The sequence below is a fragment of the Notolepis coatsorum genome, assembly GCF_963971535.1.
Source record: "Notolepis coatsorum genome assembly, chromosome: 2".
NCBI lineage: Eukaryota > Metazoa > Chordata > Actinopteri > Aulopiformes > Paralepididae > Notolepis > Notolepis coatsorum.
The window spans coordinates 205,083,361-205,103,757 of NC_140166.1; positions in this window are offsets into that span (position 1 = coordinate 205,083,361).

Below are 20,397 nucleotides of genomic sequence, written 5' to 3' on the forward strand. Positions count from 1 at the left end.
CCCTCCCCCCCACCCCCCTCAGGACCCCCACTTGGACTATACATCCACTATTTCATTTAACATCAGAAAATTACAAGTTTATATGCTTCCCTTTATCTTCTCCACCATAGCTACCCAGACTGCTATGCTGGCTTCATTAACACCTAAAATTCGTGCAGTGGATATCTCTAGATAAATCACATCGAGATAGGTAAGAACCCATACCTTCCGGCACATTTTATCCGGTTGAATCCAGCGTGACGCTATCAACTTTTTGGCAGCCGTAAGACCGGCCAAAATTAGTCTCTCTACATGTACAGAGGTTGTAACTGAGGGGTACAATTCCCTGACTGTATTGATAAGTATGGTATCATTAAACCACTACCGCTTTATGTACTTTAATTACTGGCCATACAGTACACGATATATGAATATGATGAACACTTCCCACAATGAAATCGGTTCCAGTCAAAGGTATTAATCAAGTATTTAATGGAGCAAAAGGTACATAGGATACTTTACATTATTCTTTGAATGCACTTGTAAGGCAAAGGAGTATGCGTAGGCAAATCAATAACGAATGTCCATTCTCTGGTTACGCAGGAGGTAATTATACAACCTGAATCTTAGGGAATTATATCTATGGTGCACTAGTAATATAGCGGAGATACTGGAAGGGGTTCCCCTGGTTGTAAGCCAGCGGGGGGGGTAGAAGATCTGTCGGTAGTAGGACGTCTGGTCAACGATGACTAGGGAGACTTCAGGTACAGAAGCCGGTGCAGTAGTCTCTTGATCCACAGACGAATACAGCTTGGTTCTCTTGTAGACTGTAGCTCTACAGTGAAGAAAGCTAGGCGGCCTCAGGCTCTCTGAGCGCCGACTCGACTTGACTCCTCTCGGGGTAAATCCAACACGTGCAGGCGTCTGCGATTATCCGCTCCATAAATCATAGGACCAAAGCAAATATATTCCAGCCGCAAAGGGCTATGTAGTCGTCGGGTAGATTAATCCAGTGTACATGTCCATACGGTTCTCGCCTAGGTCTCCTCGGGTGAAAGCGCCATGCGGTCGGCCCAGCCTGGATAAGAACTCTAGCTAATACGAGAAAGCGTTGGAGATGCTGGTCACTATAGAATTCTAACCGCACGATACACTATACACAAATAGACTATTAAAGACTCAATAGAAATATGTCGCACTCGACGGTATAGTGCCAAACTCTGACAATTCAGTTATTAATTCGCACGCGGTCTCGATGCTCTATTCTGAGGCCAAACAGGCCATACTTCACCGCACGTTGTATCGTGGGTGAGGCTTCACTTAGTGGGTAACAAACTAGGTTAACTAACTTCTGTATCCACCTGCGCTATATTTATATGCACGGTGAACAAATAGTGCCACTCTCATTTCTGTCGCCGTATCCCTGCGCAGGGCCGGGGCTAGTATGGACATGTCTTGTCGGTAACTTTGAACTTGGCTCCGGGGGCTGGTCCCCTGGCGCCTGGTCCTTTGTCCAATAGGAGAATGAACTATTATGGGCTATAGTAGGCTAAAGGGATATTCCGTGTATATGTACAAGGAATATACAAGGGATATCAAACGATATACAAATACTATTCAATATATATCAATAAATAAATATATATACTCTGTTTAATCTGATCCTTCGTAACACAATAACTGTTATTATTCGCGATAATAAGCCACAAAAAGTAACGTTTTTGACAAATATTGAAACGCAGTTAGTTTCTCCTCCCTATTGTTAAATTAGTTTCAAAACGGTTGCACTGTGGGGAAAATAAAAAAGTACACTAGATTACAGTAGATATCATTATCTGTTCTTATGCACGCCTGGTGATACTAAATCCAAATTGGAACTCGGGCATTTGAAAGATAATATATGTATATATATATAAATGTGCGAATTAGCTATAATAAGGTAATGTATAAGCATCTATTCTATATTCTATAATAATATTTCAAATTGCATTGGTTCGGATGGGAGAATTCAGTACTGTATCTACAGAACCTTCGGTTTTATCATCTTCCCTTTATTAATTTCCTTAGATTTTTTTGTACACATGATCTCAAGAGGGTACTGAACGAGGTCAATGGCAGTTTTTTAAGTTTGGTCATTATTATCATGGTGTTATTCACTGTCAAAGATGCAAAGAAAAATCATAATTCATATTCTCCTTTGTTTCATCACAATTTAAGCATTTGATACCTTAGATCATAATATTCTAATTTCTAAATTATGTTCATATTGTGTGAGAGGAATGGTTCTAGAATGGTTGAGTAGTTATCTCCACAATAGGCAACAATATGTGCAGTTGGCAGATGTCAAATCTGAGCTCATGAAAATTGAATGTGGGGTACCGCAAGGTTCGGTTTTGGGGCCCAAACTCTTTCTTTTATATATTAATGATATTTGTGATGTTTCAAAACTATTACAGTTTGTCTTGTTTGCTGATGATACCAATTTTTTTTGCTCTGGAAATAATTTAAAGGAACTAGCTGAATATATTGTGTATGAAATGACAAAGCTAAAGAAATGGTTTGATGTAAATAAGCTATCACTGAATCTGAAAAAAAAATTATGATTTTTGGCAATCGAAAACTATATGAAAATATAGTACTGACCATAGAGTTGATATAGAGAGAGTTAATGAATTTCGTTTTCTTGGTGTGATTATGGATGATAAATTAACATGGAAATCGCACATAGCACACGTTAAAAAAAAGTGACTGTATCCTTTTTTATTTATTGCACTTGTTCCTGCTGCAAATGAAATCCTATGCGAGACATTAAAGATGGCGGCTTTCTGTTTTTGTGGAGAGCCTCCAACGAGTGACGCGTCTCTCTTCTGACCAATCAGTGGTCTGCAGTGTTTCACGTGTCTTTTCTGGTACCACAACATGCCTTTCGCGTTGCTCTGATTGGCCAGCCCTCTATGCTCGTTTTCCCCCTACGCCGGTAACGTGCGCATGCGCATTATCGCTGGCCAATCAGAGCAACGCAGAAGGGCATGTTGGTTGCCGAAAGTATTCACGCGCCCAGAGGCTGTAATAGTAGAAGAATAACGTAAGGTTATGTATATAACCAAGTTCTATGAATTATGGTGACGCTCAGCGTCATTCTGCACGCACTTCACTTCGTGCACGAGCACTGAATAAAAAAATTCCACAATGTACATCCCAATTTACATCCCAACATTCGTCTGGCCACACCCCTATCCGCTTACCTTCATAAGCAGGTGTGTGGTCACCTACTCGCCTCCTTCCCAAACTTTCACCACAAGGCGAGATCAAGGGCCGCAGCGGCGTCCTGACGCTGAGCGTCACCATAATTCATAGAACTTGGTTATATACATAACCTTACGTTCTATTTCATTATGGCTGCCGCTCAGCCTCATTCTGCACAAGAGGAGCTGAGCGGGAGCCAAAGCTCGACAAATGTACCCTGCTGAGGCCCCCCACAACCATCAGACCGGGGAGGACCGAGCCAACCGACCCTCCCTAATGGAGGGATACCCTCCCTATTGGAGGACGGGAGGGAGACGGATCCGACCGTGTGAAGAGGAACTCAAGCAACTCAACGCACAGGGTGAGCAGACCGTGGCTTGACCCCACGACTACGCACACGCACAACCCGCATGCCACCAGGAAACGAACGGAAGGAACAACCCCCGTTACTGCCCCCAAAATCACGGGGTCAAGAGCAAACTCAACCCCGTGGCAAGGCCGTAGCAGCGGAGGCGAAGGAAGACCCAGACCCACCGAAGGGACTGGATCCCCTGGAAAAAGGGGGCCCGGAGAGGTCAATGACGCCAGGCATCAAGACCCCACCAGGCGGTCACTTAGTGACACCGCCCCCCACATCACCAGCGTATTCGGATAGGGCCCCTCCAAGAGTGGGACCTTTCCCCCCAAAAGTACACCGCCCTGCAACACAGGCAGTCAGCATGGCCGTAAAGCACTCAAAAAGGTTAACCAACGGAAGCAGGCAGCGCACCGGGGAAACCAGGCAGCAGGCTGTAGACCTGAGCCTGGAGCACTGCGGACGAGACAGGCGCCAAAGGAATCAACTGAAAACAGCCCCCCCGGCGGAAGGGGCGTATGCTGGCGTTGTTGAGCACCATGACAAAGCCTCCATCAAAAAAAACCCACCCAGAGGGGTCGAGGCAGAGAAGGCTGACACGATTGGCAGACGTCATGAACGTGCAGGGGCACACTCAACCGGGTAACCCGGGAGTTGACTCTGCTCCAACACACCAGGGAATCAACCACCCTCTCGGTACACAGACGGTGGTTGTTCCTATAACCCCCCAAGAAAAAACTCAAACACACCTGCGGGTATACACTGGCTATACCGCAGTACAAGTGTTTCAGTTTTCAAAAAGGGTTATTCCAGGCCTACGGGTCGACGAAACATTACTTCGGACCGGGCCCGGCGGCTCGGGAAGCACACAGGGTTACCAGAGGAGGTCCAAAAGACCACCCCAACAGCCCCCTCTTCGCCATGCGTGAGAGAGGAGCGAAAAGAAAGGAGAAACAGCCCCTCTTATGATAGTGCAGAGTACAACATGTACCCAACAAAGGGTCTCCATAACGCCTAACCCTGTGACACTCGGGCCGACCCGGCATTTTTCCCCCCGAAAAAAGCACAAGTCCCTCAGGGTACCAGAACAGCAGATCCACGTCCCCGGCGGACAACGGGTTAACTGACCTGGACCAGCGCGACCAGAACCAGTGCCGTGCCCTAACCACGCCGACATGCCCACTCCAGGAGAGGGGGTAGGTATGCGTGTCGATCTAAAACATGAAAAGAGGGCGCCACCCAGACGGTCCCATTTATACCGCACTCAGTGGCCCACCCCAAGGGCGTGAGACCCCTCTACCTATGTTCTGATCTATTCCGTTAAGATCCCCCAGATATGAACGAGAATTTGTCGAGACAAACCTAGTAAACTGGCGCTCGGAAGAGACAAAACTCCATCCCAGTTGCCCTATAAAAACGCTGTTTTAATAACGAGCAACCAAGGCGCACCAGCCTCATGCGTGATTCCCATCAGAAACACCCAGAGCCAGCACTTATGTACGCGTCGAGACCCAAACACATCAATGGATAGTCTAACAAGACACCAGACATTGTTCCTCCAAGTCGCCTGGGAGAACGACAAGGAGCCGTCGTGCTTCATGTTCTTTCCTCTTTTTATTTAAAAAAGAAAGAAACACAGACTGACATGAATCCCACGTGACGCGGCTGAGGGTAAAAATCATTTTCATTTTTACATCCCACCACCCTCTCCACAGGGAGGAGATGGGAATCCCCAGAGAGACTTCCCACGCGAGCTGTATAGATTGAAAAGAAATATTGCAACATTGAGCTATGTAACACTTGGGTTATGGCTCTCCGAGGAGGAGGCACTGAACCAATACACACTCAATAATCGAATTGAATCGAATACACACACAATAGAGCAGAACTCCTTTTTGAAGTTCTACTCACCTTGACAATCTGAGGAGGAGGCTCTGAAACTCTGAGGAGGCTCCCTCACAGGGAAGGAGAGTCCGAACTCACAGAAGGCACTTCTCCCCGAGGAGGAGCTTCGTGAGGAGGAGCTCTGACAACTCCCTGAAACAGATCCATAACATGGACCTGAACAACCCACGGAAGTCTTACCAATAGAGACGTGCTCAGTGACGTATCTATGGTGGGGGAATTTCCGCGGTGCACACGCCCAATCTTTCAGGGCGTGGGACCAGGAAACTCCCCCCCCCCCCCCCCCTTACCCTGTAACGTGCCAAACAGCAACGTGACAGGAACCCTGAAAGACAGGTGGTTTTAACCCCTGACCAATCAGAAAAGGGGAGGAAAGGTTTACCAGTTCACCCCTTTATGACCCCTCACCCCTGATACGATGTAATGACAAAGTAGAGCCATGACACCAGTCATAGCATGCTACATGAAGCATTTAACAGCTTCACATAGCTCATGTGCTAACCTGCTATCTGATTTTTAAAAAGGAAAAAACACAGAACAGAGAGGGCCTCTTTAAGAGCACCGGTACCAGACTTACATATGTGCTTCTGTGGGCCAAACCTAATCCAGTTGTAGATCTCAACGACACACACAACCCTTCATCACAACAAAAAATGGCAAAAATACATTCTTACTACAGAGGAACGCCGTTTTTCATAACGAGAGAGACATGAGTCCTTGATTACGTATTGGCCACAGGCCTTGCTAAACACACATGATAGTGACCAAACAACCTTTTCCCTAGGAAAATAATCGTTTCTCAAGCAGACGCACAACCCCAGCAGCTTAAGCTGAGGGTTACATCGTATCCCCACAAACACAGTGACACAATATATTGTAAACAACATGTCTGAGAGGAGGGGGGGAAGCCCCAGGGAAACCGGGGGGGGATCACCCCTCCTACCTTACCCTTGATATGACCAAGTTGAACAGGTAACCCTGTTAATATGTGAACACACTGTTCATTGTCATCACAGGCTGAGAAAAGAATTCATTCCTCAATCACATGTCACTAAGCATAGCTTCACAGGTTAATTAACCCCCTTAGTTGTGAGTTCACCCACGTTACAAACGTTACATGAACACACATGTTCTCATCACAACTAACCAGATCATTTTTACACATGTAAACAACAACACCGATTTCTATAGAAGCTATACCAGTGACAAGATAATTCACACGCAACACGCGTCGTATCCTCAATGTATTGCAGCAACACACGTTTTGGAAAACATCGTTATTACAAAACATTTAGAAGGGAAGTGTTTAAAGTCCGGTCGGGACTCCTACCCTGAGCGCAGGCCGAGAGGACTGCAATCTGGTTAACGGGACACCGAAGTCGAACACGGCATCTCCTGCGTTGGCGACGAGGGTAACGTCGCTGCGCCACCCAGCCGCTACGTTTCTCCATGTTGACGCAGTCCTCGCTGGCAGGGCTCCCGGTGTAGGTTCGACTAACATCCTCTGTCAAAGATGACGTCGTAGTCAGAGTGTTTAAGGCATGTTATAGTCATAGCAACGTTCAACAGTGTAGCATTAAGCTAACAGCCGCTCTCGACTGATAGCAACAAGCTAACGTTTCCTAGCCTAGTGACACAACGGGCTAGCGCCGCAGCTAACAGCTGACTGGCTAACAGGTAGGCCACAACTAGCATGCAAGCTAAGCAGCTATCACCTGAACTGTACACAACGACATAACAAGCCACACTTCAGACAGGCCGCCGTCTGAAACCCTCCTCATCCTTAAGAGAGAAAAGAAAAAGAAATGTCAAACACAGTTTTCAACTGTGATTTTACCAGACATACGGCGGATCCGGCACAATTCCCATCTGGGCTGCAGCCGACTTGAACATGGATCTTCCGATAACGAAAATCCATGCCCACATTTCCTCGTTTAGGGTGTACTTCCACTCAAGTGAAAGATGGGGCCTGCACGGGACAGAGAAGCATCCGCTTGTCCAGAGAATCCCGGGTTCTAACCAGGTCTCTGTCGCGGCCCACTAGTTGACCATCATGGGCTTCAGACCAAGATCCTCCGCCGTAGCCTAAGAGGCCGAACAGAGGACCCCAATCTGGGGCCGGCTTTCGTAGAAATTGTCAGCTAGCCCCCATAGCACTAACAGACAACTGGTGCTTGCAAGCAAAACATGACTCACCCAGGCTAGAAAACAACCAGTCTCTCACAACAGACGGTGCCTTCCACAGTCCAGCTGTATAACCGGAGGTTCAATTACCTATCCAGCCGCAGCAAGGAGGACTGCCGGTGGGGAGTATATCAGCGACGCGAGCCCCTAATACGAAAAAGCCGGTGGAGGTTTAGAATGATCATCATCTTCCAGACACTCCAGTGACGAAGACAATATCGCCGTATTTTCTCGAAAATAGTGAGAGAGAAAATAAAGATATAATGTCAACGTATCTCCTTGTTCTTCTGTTTTCCTTTCTCCAGCTAATACTTTCTTCCTCGCCAAGTGATTGGTATACAGGCACTATCTTGTGGATGAAATTTGAGAAGGAGATGAGTGTGTGGCCCCACCCCTGCTTATGTAGGCAGCAGATGGGGGTGTGGTCAGACGGATGTTGGTATGTAAAGGTACATTTTGAAATGTATTCAGTGCATATCCACTGAAGCGAGATATATGCATTATGATGCTGAGCGGAAGCTAGCATGAAACAGAACCATAGGTCCAGGAAAGATGGTGGCACTTGTTGAGCTCAAAGAAGGTCCAGAGATTGCTTCCTTATTTGGAGATGTAACCAGTGTTTTTTCTGCCAAGTGGATAAAACATCATGGTACAGAGTACCGCTGTGACTTGATTATCTGTACTGAGGTAGCATTTGAGATGCCTGTGTTTTGTAAGATCAAGACTATTGCTGTGAAAGATGACAGTGTATTGCTCTGTGGAAAACTGATGGAAACCATGTGTTTTGATGACCATTACCATGCCTTTAAGGTCAGACTGCATCCAGACGGAGTTGTAAAGGTGTTGGATATAAATCAGCTGTGTTACTTCAAACCATTTGATATTCAAATGAATTATCGAACGACAGATTTCTCAAAGTATATTGTTCCATATTGCCACTTTATGCAGACCTGCTAATGTGATTGTTTTATTACTGCATCCAGACGGAGTTGTAAAGGTGTTGGATATAAATCAGCTGTGTTACTTCAAACCACAGATTGCTCAAAGTATTGTTCCATATTGCACTTTATGCAGACCTGCTGAGATCAATGTAATTGTTGTTTATGTTTTCTTTTTTTATAAGCCTGCCTGACCCTGCCTGACAAACAATACAATTGTTGAACTAATTATTTTGTGGTAACTTGTGATTTTTACTTATTATTGTATGTAAATGTAATTTCACACTATACAAGAGTAAATTAAGTGTAAAATTAACACCAGTGAGGTTTATTTTCACCAATATAGTGTCCGGTTTCATTGACACTGTGCAGTGTTAATGGGTGTTATTTTCAGAGCTGTTTTTTCACTGCAAGTGAGTAAATTATCAACACAGTACTGTGTAATATCAACACTTCAGCAGAGTTATTTGACCTCAGTGTTAACTTTTAATAACGCAATTCAGTGTTAATGAGCATTGGAATTCAACTCAGAGTTAATTTGTTATCACAGAAGAGTAAATTATCAACACTTCTGAGAATAATATTTACACTCTCAAGTATTATTAAACTTAATAAGTTTAAATAACACTATACAGTGTAAGCGAGTGTTAAATTTGTACTCTATTTAGAGTTAATTTAACTCAACATTTTTAACACAGGAGCAAGAGTCAATTTAACACTATTCGTAGTTGGAGTCATATACACTCTGGAATAGTGTTAAATTCGACTCTTTAAGTGTTTGACACTGCAAATTTTACTGTGTAGAAGAAGAAGAACTGAGAAGCCCAGAAGCTGTAGTAGAAGTAGAAGAACTGAGAAGCCCAGAGGCTGTAGTAGAAGAACTGAGAAGCCCAGAGGCTGTAGTAGTAGAAGAAGAACCGAGAAGCCCAGAAGCTGTAGTAGTAGAAGAAGAACTGAGAAGCCTAGAGGCTGTAGTAGAAGAAGAACTGAGAAGCCCAGAGGCTGTAGTAGAAGAAGAAGAACTGAGAGGCTGTAGTAGAAGAAGAACTGAGAAGCCCAGAGGCTGTAGTAGTAGAACTTAGAAGCCCAGAGGCTGTAGTAGAAGAACGAGAACTTAGAAGCCCAGAGGCTGTAGTAGAAGAACTTAGAAGCCCAGAGGCTGTAGTAGAAGAAGAACTGAGAAGCCCAGATGCTGTAGTAGCCAACTAACCTGTAGTCGACTATGACATTGGTTCTCAAACTTTTTCATGTCAAGAACCCCCAAATTGATACATAATAGGTCAACCCCTATTTGATAAGATTCTGTCTCAGCCTCTCAGGGACCCCCCTCTGAGAAGATTCTTGTTGTTAGATGTGATTTAGTCCAGAACACACAACTGCATCTCTAATGTATGTAGGTGGGGAGACAAGAGGTGAGAGTTCATTCTTATGGATTCTCTTATTGTAATAACTTTTAGTGAATAAAATATGAGTGACTCATTTTGCTGGCGAGCCCCTGAAACCCCCTCCAGGACCCCAGGTTGAGACTAGAGCCACTGGATTGGGGCACGGTACAACATACAGCAGAGTGAGTTGGTTTGTTTAAATGCAAAGCTATTTCTGAAAGAAACGTGTATTATTTGAACCTCTGTGACTGAGTTGCAGGCTCCAAAGTTGCACTATTTTGACAGAGCATAAGTGCAAAACAGAGGTGGCCATGGAAACTGCCGGCATCCAATTGGAGAAGGATATGGGTGTGGCCAGTTGATTGACGTCCCCTTCCAGCTCACTTCCTCCTGCTGGTTAATGAACAGCTTTTTACAACAGACGGGAAGACATTCTAACCAGTATGTCTGAGAAGTGGGAGAGAATTCCCTGGCACATTCTAGAACAACAAAGAAAAGTGGTTGTAAGAATGAAGGCTAAAGACAGAAGTTGTATTTATGGCTAGAGCATGCAGCAAGGTTTGAGGAGCAGACCTAGAAAACCACCAACAACTCAGAAATAGACCTATGAATTGAATCTAAGGTTGCTGTTGCATTACCAAATCACTCAGTGGCTGCGGCCCCGTCCACACGAGCGCTGGATTTAATGTAACCATGATTGTATGTGCGCAGTTGCACTGTTCGGGCACACACAACCGGGGTTTTGCTACACTGCAACCGCGGTCTTTGAAAACCGGAGTCCAGGGTGAAGTTTTGCGCACATCCCGGTTGCAGTGGGTGCGTGTGGGCATAGCAACCGAGGTTATTCCCAGTGTTTACAGCAGAGCTGTCGCAATTATTTCCCATGTTCACGGCAGACTGTCGCAAACAATAGCCAGCTACACCAGTGTTTACAGCAGAGCTGTCCCAAGTAGCGTTATATGAAAATGATTGTAACAAACTTTTGTTCGAAACGTATCGTCTGTGTTGAAGAGTGTTGTGATCGACTGATGTCTGTTGTTGCATTCCTGACCTGACGCTCAGAGTAAACATGTAGCTGTGTTGTCAAGTTATTGTTATAAGGAACCCAGTCCAGACTGTATCCCCTTAATAATTGTTTGTATTGAGCCGTATTGTATTGTACCCATTCTGCAATGTGTTAAATAACGTTTGCATCCATTCATTATACTAGCGTTAACGTTACCACATTATTACGTTAGCATGTAAGCTATATACTATACATAGAGAATGCCATTCACATTAGCATGTAGCTAACAACACTGGAGATCTTTTTGTGAGACTAAACTATCCGCTCTTGGTGGTAAATTGTGTTGCTGTTGGTTTTGTTTCATCAACAAATGAGAGGCAGAACACACAGTGAATGTATCCGTTTGTTTATTGCACTTTTATTGCAGTTTCTTTGCTGAAAAATATATGCTCCGTTGGCTAAATGACTAACGTGAGGTATTTAAAGATGGTGGCTGTGTTGTTTTTAAGCAGGAAGTGTAGTGAGCGTTCAACCTTTTCTGATTGGTTGAAATGGCCTTCAAGTCTGAACAACATTGCCGCCTACTGCTTTGGCATTGTACTACATGTATCGGTTGCTGGTTTTCCAGCCGCTGTGAGTACGCGGTTATACGCGGTTATTCACCTGTGTGGACAGAGGTTTATTTTTTTCAAAACTTCTGTCATTGGGATCATCCCTATGTTCCCCGGGTTCTATGTTCCCCGCTTTGATTGATTAATAGATTGAAAATTTTATACATTTTTATTATTTTATTAATTATTAATGTCTGCCTTGTTTCGAACGGTTAAGCTTAGGCCCTCTTTCGAACTGGTTAAGGTTAGAGTTTGGAATCAGGGCTGGTGGTCTAAAATTTTCAATCAATCAATCAATCAAAGCGGGGAACATTGGACCCGGGGAACATAGACATGCTCCCCTGTCATTAATACCCGTGATCGTGTGGACAGGGCCTAAAGACTCTGACATTACATTCACGTGTTACAAAATACACCTATGGACAAAGTAGAGCTCCTGAATAGAGAGCATGATATTCTACAAAGTGTGACTTAAGCAAACTCTAGGGCGTAAATGTGTTTCACATAATTTTTCAGACAGCACACAATTGAGACTGATGCGACTGGAATTAGAGGTTGGGTGTGGTGATATTCCTTCCTTTTCTTCCTATCTTCAGGATGAAAGGTCTTGTGGTTCTTATTGTAACTTTAAAGCTATACTGTATGGTCTCCCTGTAGCAAACACACATGGGCGAGTATAGGTCCCCTCTCTGGCCCCTGTGAGCATATTTAAAAGGAACACGCCAACATTATGGGAAATACGCTTACCGTCTTCCCCAGAGTCAAACAAGAAGATAGATGGCAATTTACTCTCTGTGCATTCAGTATGTTTATGTTTATTATGTTTATGTTTATTAACTCATTGACCGCTGAGAATTAGTCGGGCCCCGTTCTAGCACTGCCACGCTTTAAAAGATAGGAGTGCGTCACCTTGTTTGTAGAGCTATAACTATATTCTATATTATAGCTATGGATACAATACTATGGCCCATTTGACATCACCTATCTATCGTTCAATATGTGAAAAATTATGAATTTTTCCATCCATACGTTCCCGTGTTATACCGTGGTGAATATAGCGTGGTCTGGGGTAATTCCCGAAAGGCTGAGTAATAGGCTTATACGTCAATTCTACTATAAGCGTTGTCGTTTCTTACCTGTACACGCTATAATTCCAAAATCAACTCTATATCATAGGTATTATGTTCCATCATGAATGCATGAAAGGGGGGGGTCGTTTCTGATTATTTGTATTGAACACTAAAAAATGCTTATCAGCCCGATTGGTATAAAAGCATTGCACGATCAAGCAAAAATGTACAGATAGTCCTTACCTGTGATCGGGAGTATTCCAAAAATAATATTCCAATTGTTTGATCGCCATCTGGTACATCCGATGTCCATTTGGTCCACGGCATAACCCACCACAACATATGGATCTGGGATATTTGACGCGCTTCAATGGAACCGGGAGAACCGCTCCATTTGCCCGACAAGGAAAAGTGAGACTGGAGAAATTTGGCCATTACACAGGCCAAGATACATTTACATTTAGTCATTTAGCTGACGCTTTTATCCAAAGCGACTTACATGTTCTGTACGACAAGCCATCAGGAAGGGCACAACTCTATCAGCTGAGCAACAATGTTCATCAAAGTGTTGAGTGCTACAGTGTAGGTTAGTTTATTAGGACAAGTGCATGACAGTAAGGTTAGTTCGTTTTTTCGTTTTTTTTTTTTTATTATTATTCAGATAATGGTTGAAGAAGTGCGTCTTTAGTCGACGGCGAAAGATTGGACGTGTTTCGGCTGTCCTAACTGGGGTGGGTAGTTCATTCCACCATTGTGGGGCAAGGACTGAGAATAGGCGACTTCTCTTTGATGACCCTCCCGGAGCTTGGATAGGAGTAGGTCTGAGGCGGCCAGAAGATGCAGAGCGTAGGGGTCTTGAGGGTGTGTAGTTAGAGACCATTGACCGGAGGTAGGCGGGAGCGGTTCCCTTTGCCGCACGGTATGCTAGGTCGAGGGCCTTGAAGTGGATTCGTGCAGCAATGTTCATTGACTACAGCTCAGCGTTCAACACCATAGTCCCCACCAGACTGGTGGACAAGCTGATCGAGCTGGGTCTGAGCTCCGCCCTGAGCGCCTGGGTACTGGACTTTCTGAGTGAAAGACCCCAGGTGGTCAGGGTGGGGGGTCAGACCTCCAACACCATCACCCTGAGCATCGGGTCCCCCCAGGGCTGTGTTCTAAGCCCCCTGCTGTACTCACTCTACACACACGACTGTGTGGCCAAGTTCAGCTCCAACTCCATAGTGAAGTTCGCAGACGACACGGTGGTGGTGGGGCTGATCTCGGACAACGACGAGAAGGCCTACCGGGAGGAGGTTGAGGTACTGGAACGCTGGTGCCAGGACAACAGCCTGCTCCTGAACATTGGTAAAACCAAGGAGCTGATCGTGGATTATAGAAGAGGACAGCAGGAGACACACACACCACTGATGATTAACGGGGCTACCGTGGACAGGGTGAGCAGCTTTAAGTACCTGGGGGTCCACATCTCAGAGGATCTGACATGGTCAACACACATAGACACAGTAGTAAAGAAGGCGAAACAGCGCCTCTACCACCTGAGACAGTTAAGGAAGTTCAGAGTATCGGGGAAGATACTCCAGTCCTTCTACTCAGGAGCTGTAGAGAGCATCTTGACCGGAAACATCACTGCCTGGTATGGAAACAGCACGGCACAAGACAAGAAGGCCCTATAGAGTGGTGCGCTCAGCCGAGCGTACCACGGGTATTGCACTACCTCCCCTGCAGGTTCTATACAACAAGAGGTGCAAATCCAGAGCCTGCAGGATAATGAAAGACCCTCACCACCCCAATAACAGCCTGTTCCAGCTGCTGAGGTCAGGCAGACGCCTGCGAACCCCAGCTACTAGGACAGAGCGGCTTAGGCTCAGCTTCTTCCCCCAGGCCATCAGAGCCCTGAACAATGAACATTGAGTGCCACAGAACACTGAACTATCCACACACAAGCACACATGAACACACACACGACACGCACGCTGTGCACGCTCACACACTAGCAGCCACTTAACACTTTAACATGAGCGGGCACACACTCATGCCGCACACTTATGGCCAAAAGGAAAGGCCACTTTAAATTAGAATAACAGGAACAGTGTATTGCACTACCAAAGCTACCTAGCATGTCCTATATACTATGTAAATAACTATGTACAGATACCGAGATGTCACACCATGTTACCTGTTACCTGTTCATTGCACAATGTTGTTTTTTTATTGGATTCTATTATATGTTGTACCACTGTATTGCACATCGTTGCGGGCAAGACCACCCGCATTTCATTGTATACTTGTATGCCGTGACAATTAAAACTCTTGACTTGACTTGACAATGGGGAGCCAGTGCAGGTCCCTAAGAAGTGGGGTGACATAGGCCGACTTCGGTAGGTTTGAGATCAGGCGGGCCGCTGCGTTCTGAATGAGTTGAAGAGGCTTAGTGGCAGTGGCCGGGAGGCCAGCGAGCAGTGCGTTGCAGTAGTCGAGGCGGGAGATGACTGTTGATTGGACGAGGAGTTGGGTGGCTTCTTTTGTCAGGAAGGGGCGGATCCTTCTGACGTTGCTCAGGAGGAATCGGCAGGTTCTGGTTGTCGCCGCGATGTGAGCAGAGAAGTTCAACTGGTCGTCGAGGACAACACCAAGGTTCTTGGCGGTCGGGGACGCGGTCACAGCTGCATTCTCGACTGTGATGGAAAGGTCGGTCAGGGCGGAGGATTTGGCCGGCAGGTGGAGCAATTCTGTTATACAAGGTTACAAAGGGTGCTCGATACCGCCGTCCAGCTGGATGCGGCCGGTATTGCACTTTTGCAATCTCAGACTCATTCCCTATGGTAACACAGAGGTCCCCGGATGAATAATGAATAAAAATATCGGAAAAAAAGGAAAAACGATCAAATAATGTATACACGTGGTTGGCGTTCAGCGGTTGTCGGCCAAATGCGTATATAAACGTTGTTGGCGGGGATTGAGTTAAAATGATCCCCATTAGAGACACATGAAAGAGCCTCTAGTCTTCCTGAAAAAATAAGATAAAATACACAGATAACAGTTACATACTTGACAAGTTTGCAATTAATATTTTTTTTTAAGTAATTTTATTATGTATTGTGGATGAGATGTTTTTCGGCAGAGCATTCCAGAGTACTATTGACCTATATATGTCAGTGAGTTTGAGAAAATGAGGTTTTCCCATAATCCCGTGGGGTCAGCTGGCATACCGGGGAGACAAGCACTCCAAGAGAGGAGGTTGATCCCTTAACCCAGGCCGACAGGTAACAAGAGCAAAGCTTGACCTGCGCCCAGACGACTGTGAACTACACAGGAGCGCCTAGAGGGGCTGACTGTAACAACAGTACCCCGACGGCCCACCCGTATTACCAGACGACTGGTCTACCTACTGAGTTACTGTCACCCCATAACTTACCACTATAGGACATAGTTGCATTGTCACCAAACTGAGCACCCGTCACTTTCATCTGCATATCACAAAAAACGAACATCTTGACTGAAGACAAATTAACGATAACAACTACCTTAAGTAAAATGTTACTGTCACACATTTGTTCAAAAGACAATGGGCCTCATTCATGAAGCAATATAAGAACAGATTTCGTTCTTAACTAGCATTTCCTCTTATTTTGTTCTTACCTGGGATTCAGCAATGTTTTCTTATTGTTGCTTTTCTCTCAGGCAAGACCAAATTCTAAGAGTGGTCGAGAGCCATCTTACCCAGATAAGAAATTCTTACCCAGATGAGAAACATTTTAAAAAGCCTACCATTCCCAATAATAATAATACATCAGATTTATATAGCGCTTTTCCTAATGCTCAAAGACACTTTACAAAACAAACAATACAATACAATAGTTTTAGTAGATACAATAAAGAAATATATATAAAAAGGTGAGAGAAGAAGGAGTTCATGGGTTGAAAGCAAACCATTGGTCAATTGCCCCCAAATACGACTTTATAAACCCAGAACTTTTCAATAATAATTATTATTATTATAACTTATTGCGTGCGTTCTTCTTCTGAAATTTATTATATATTGCTGTTAGACCAGTTAGATCCTGGCTTCCCAGGCGTACGCATAGAACGCATATTTACAACATCTCCTCTCCTCTCCTCTCTTCTCTGCACCTACAAGTTCTGAGCGAAATCGGGGTTTTAGCCACAGGGACCTTTCAGAGAGAAATGACAGGTGACAGATCCAGTATTTGCCAACCTACTGCGCGATTGGTTCTTGACAAGCATGCAGTCGTTCAGTATTGACAAAGCCTACTTTTCTGGAACGATTTATTTCGCACTATACAGTACGCGGTATAAGTGTAGCAGGTATATATAATATACTGTTATGTATTCCACAAATAATCCCTCATGTTTTATTTTATTGCTTTGGTTTTATTTCTTTGCTTTCATTTTGTTTTATTGCACTTTTGGAGCCAAGTCTTTTATTTTGAAATCGTCACTTCCTGCCAAAGTGACGTATTTCCTCTTGCGCGTCCCTCTTCACGCCAGTCTATACTGGGTGTTTGAAGAGGTAAGATGGTTGCTCATCATCTGTAAATATATTTCTGGTCTAAAAGAACGTTATGATGGTTTAAATGTTGTAAATAAGGTTTCGGGCAATTTCTTTTTTAATTTTTTTTTATGAATTAAATATCGATACTTGGCGTCCCTGTATCGATACAGTATCGCCACGCAAAGTATCGCGATACTACTACGTATTGATTTTTTCCCCCACACCGTCATGTAGTGTATCTTATAGACCAGGCCCATTGCAAGTTGCTGTACTCTGTCGTCTACTCTAAGCCATCCTAGGTTGTCAAAGTGGGCAGGGGTGAGGTGGGTTCTAGGAGTAAGGTCAAGCAGTAGTCTGACCAGTTTGTTTTGAGATGTTTGTAATTTAGTTTTAGCGCCTTTGAGGTGCTTTGGTACCATGAGGTGCAAGTATAGTCGTAGTACCCTTGAATGAGTGCTCCTGCCAGTCTTCATGTCATAATCACAGCACGGGCCTACTTCACTCCCCCTCCTTTTCCCCTCACGTCCTCCACACACTCCTCATCATCCTCTCTTTCTTCAGTCACCCCTTCCTTCACCCTCATTCACCCAGCTGTATTCCATCCCCCTAATTCACACACGGGCAAGCACACCACTCTCCCCAGCTGCAACCTATCCTCCCCTGATGAGGGGACTATATCTACACCTCGACGCTGACCAGAAGCTGTCGTGGTATTAATTACCACTGCCCAGGTACGACGTCTCTGCCACAAGCTCTACTGCTAGATACCCTCCGTGTATTGGCTTACTCTAACCCGTTTCTCTCCTGTGCCCCAAAGGACCGCCGTCCCTGTCTGGACGTCACCTGTTCTCGAGAGGAACACCTATCTCCCGCTGCCACCCAGCAGCTCCAGTGTCCCTGTCTGGACGTCACCTGTTCCCGAGAGGAACACCTATCTCCCGCTGCCACCCAGCAGCTCCAGCGTCCCTGTCTGGACGTCACCTGTTCCCGAGAGGAACCCCTATTCACCCGCTGCCCCCCCAGCAGCTCCCCCGACAAGCACCAGGACCGCTTGCTCGCTCACTGCCGCCGTGGCAGCCACAGGACAGAACATTAACCCCGTTCTATTTTCCCCCCCAATTCCTGTGTTGCTCTATTCAATTAAACACCCTTGAAACCGCTCCCTTTCTCTTCTCGTGTATTCAGCAATTGGGCTGTGCTCCAGACTCCAGTTCTCACACTTCAGGGTATTCTTGTTTACCAGAGAGGAGATCCGGTACAAGAATCTAGTTCGTTGGTTGACTTTTTTTATTACATTGGATGCCATTTTGTCACAGAAAAGATTTGCCTCTAGGATGGAACCTAGGTATGTAATTTCATCTTTCCTTGTGACAATATTGTCACCCACTATGAGGGCCGACGGTCCACTCTACTGGTTAAAGTTGCTTACTCGTGAGTAGTACGTTCATTGATAAAGAAAAATAATGTCCACAGCCGCTCCGGTGTAAAACAAAGCTATCCAAATGGTTTATTTCTCTTCCACAGCGAAGTCTTTCTTTACAGAAGTGATCCTAAAGCTATTTTCCTAAACTAAAACTTGTTTGGCTGTTTACTGCCACGAAATATTCACGTCACTACTACAAGGTAAGAAAACTGTATTTTCCCAGTCTCCAAAATCACCGCAGACTCGACACATGACAAAATGCCTCCACACCCGAAAGCCGTAAAACTCAACTTGCTGGCTCTTTCAACAGCAAAACGGTAGGCACAGCACCCTGGTCTAGAAATGCAGGCTTCAATCTATGTTGTTTAGTCTATCTGTTCAGTACTGCTCAGCACTGTTTCAAGATGCACAATGAGCTCTTCTGAGAGAATGTTTATGGATGGATTTAGATAGTCATTGAACCGTCTTATTTGTCATAATAGGACATTCTAGAACATTTGTGATGTCACAGTATGATGTTATAATCAAACATTCTAGAACATTTGTGATTTCACAGTATGATGTTATAATCAAACATTCTAGAACATTTGTGATGTCACAGTATGATGTCATAATCAAACATTCTAGAACATTTGTACAATTGTAGAACATTTATTGTACACAAATGTTCTAGAATGTTTGATTATGACATCATACTGTGACATCACAAATGTTCTAGAATGTTTGATTATAACATCATACTGTGACATCACAAATGTTCTAGAATGTTTGATTATAACATCATACTGTGACATCACAAATGTTCTAGAACGTTCTATTATGACAAATAAGCCGGTTCAATGACTTTATCTAAATCCAATCAATATTCCTAATGCCGTTTCAATGTAAGGTTATAAAAATAAACACACATTCATATAATGCAATAACCTAAATATACAGCTAAGCCTCATTGTATTCTGAAATGTACTTTAACAGTGTAATAATAATAATAAATCAAATTTCTATAGCGCCTTTCATAGAGCCCAAGGTTCTATTGGCAACTAAGCCAATAGAAATAAGGTATAACTCATGAGTAACTGAGAAGCAGTCGGCCTTGCTGAGTTTGTTATTTGAACCGAAGAGAATGGACTCTGTTTTGCCCATGTGTAATGATAGTATGTTATCAGCGAGCCAGGTGCAGATTCTACCTAGTTCAGAGCTGAGGGTTTTTTCAACCTGTAACTTGTTCTTGTCAGAGACCAGCAGGGCTGAGTCGTCCGCGAACAGGAACAAGTTGCAGTCACAAGCTGACGACATGTCATTAGCATAAATTAGGAACAGTAGCGGTCCTAGTATGCTTCCTTGTGGAACACCACAACTCACTGGGAGAGGGGGGGATAGGGTACCATTTACCTCCACCATCTGTTCTCTCCCCTCCAAAAGGCCTTCGACACTGTCAATCACACCATTCTGATTGACAAGCTAAAAGCAATTGGTTTTGATAGTCTATCAGTGAGCTGGTCCCCCCCCACCTACCCAACCTCCTCCAATGTACAGTTTCTACGTCAAATGTATATACTTTTTTTTCTGGACTCTTTTCGTATAACAAACAGTACTGTATTTGCAAATCTGGTATGTCATAAATGTATAGATGTAGCAGTACTGTCTATCTGTATGTCATGTATGTCATATGTTACGATGAATTGAAAATGGGGGACCCTGATGTAAACAAGACGAAAGTCTTTCTCTGGTCTGCATCCCCTTAACAATTGTATGTATTGAGCTGTACTGTACTGTACC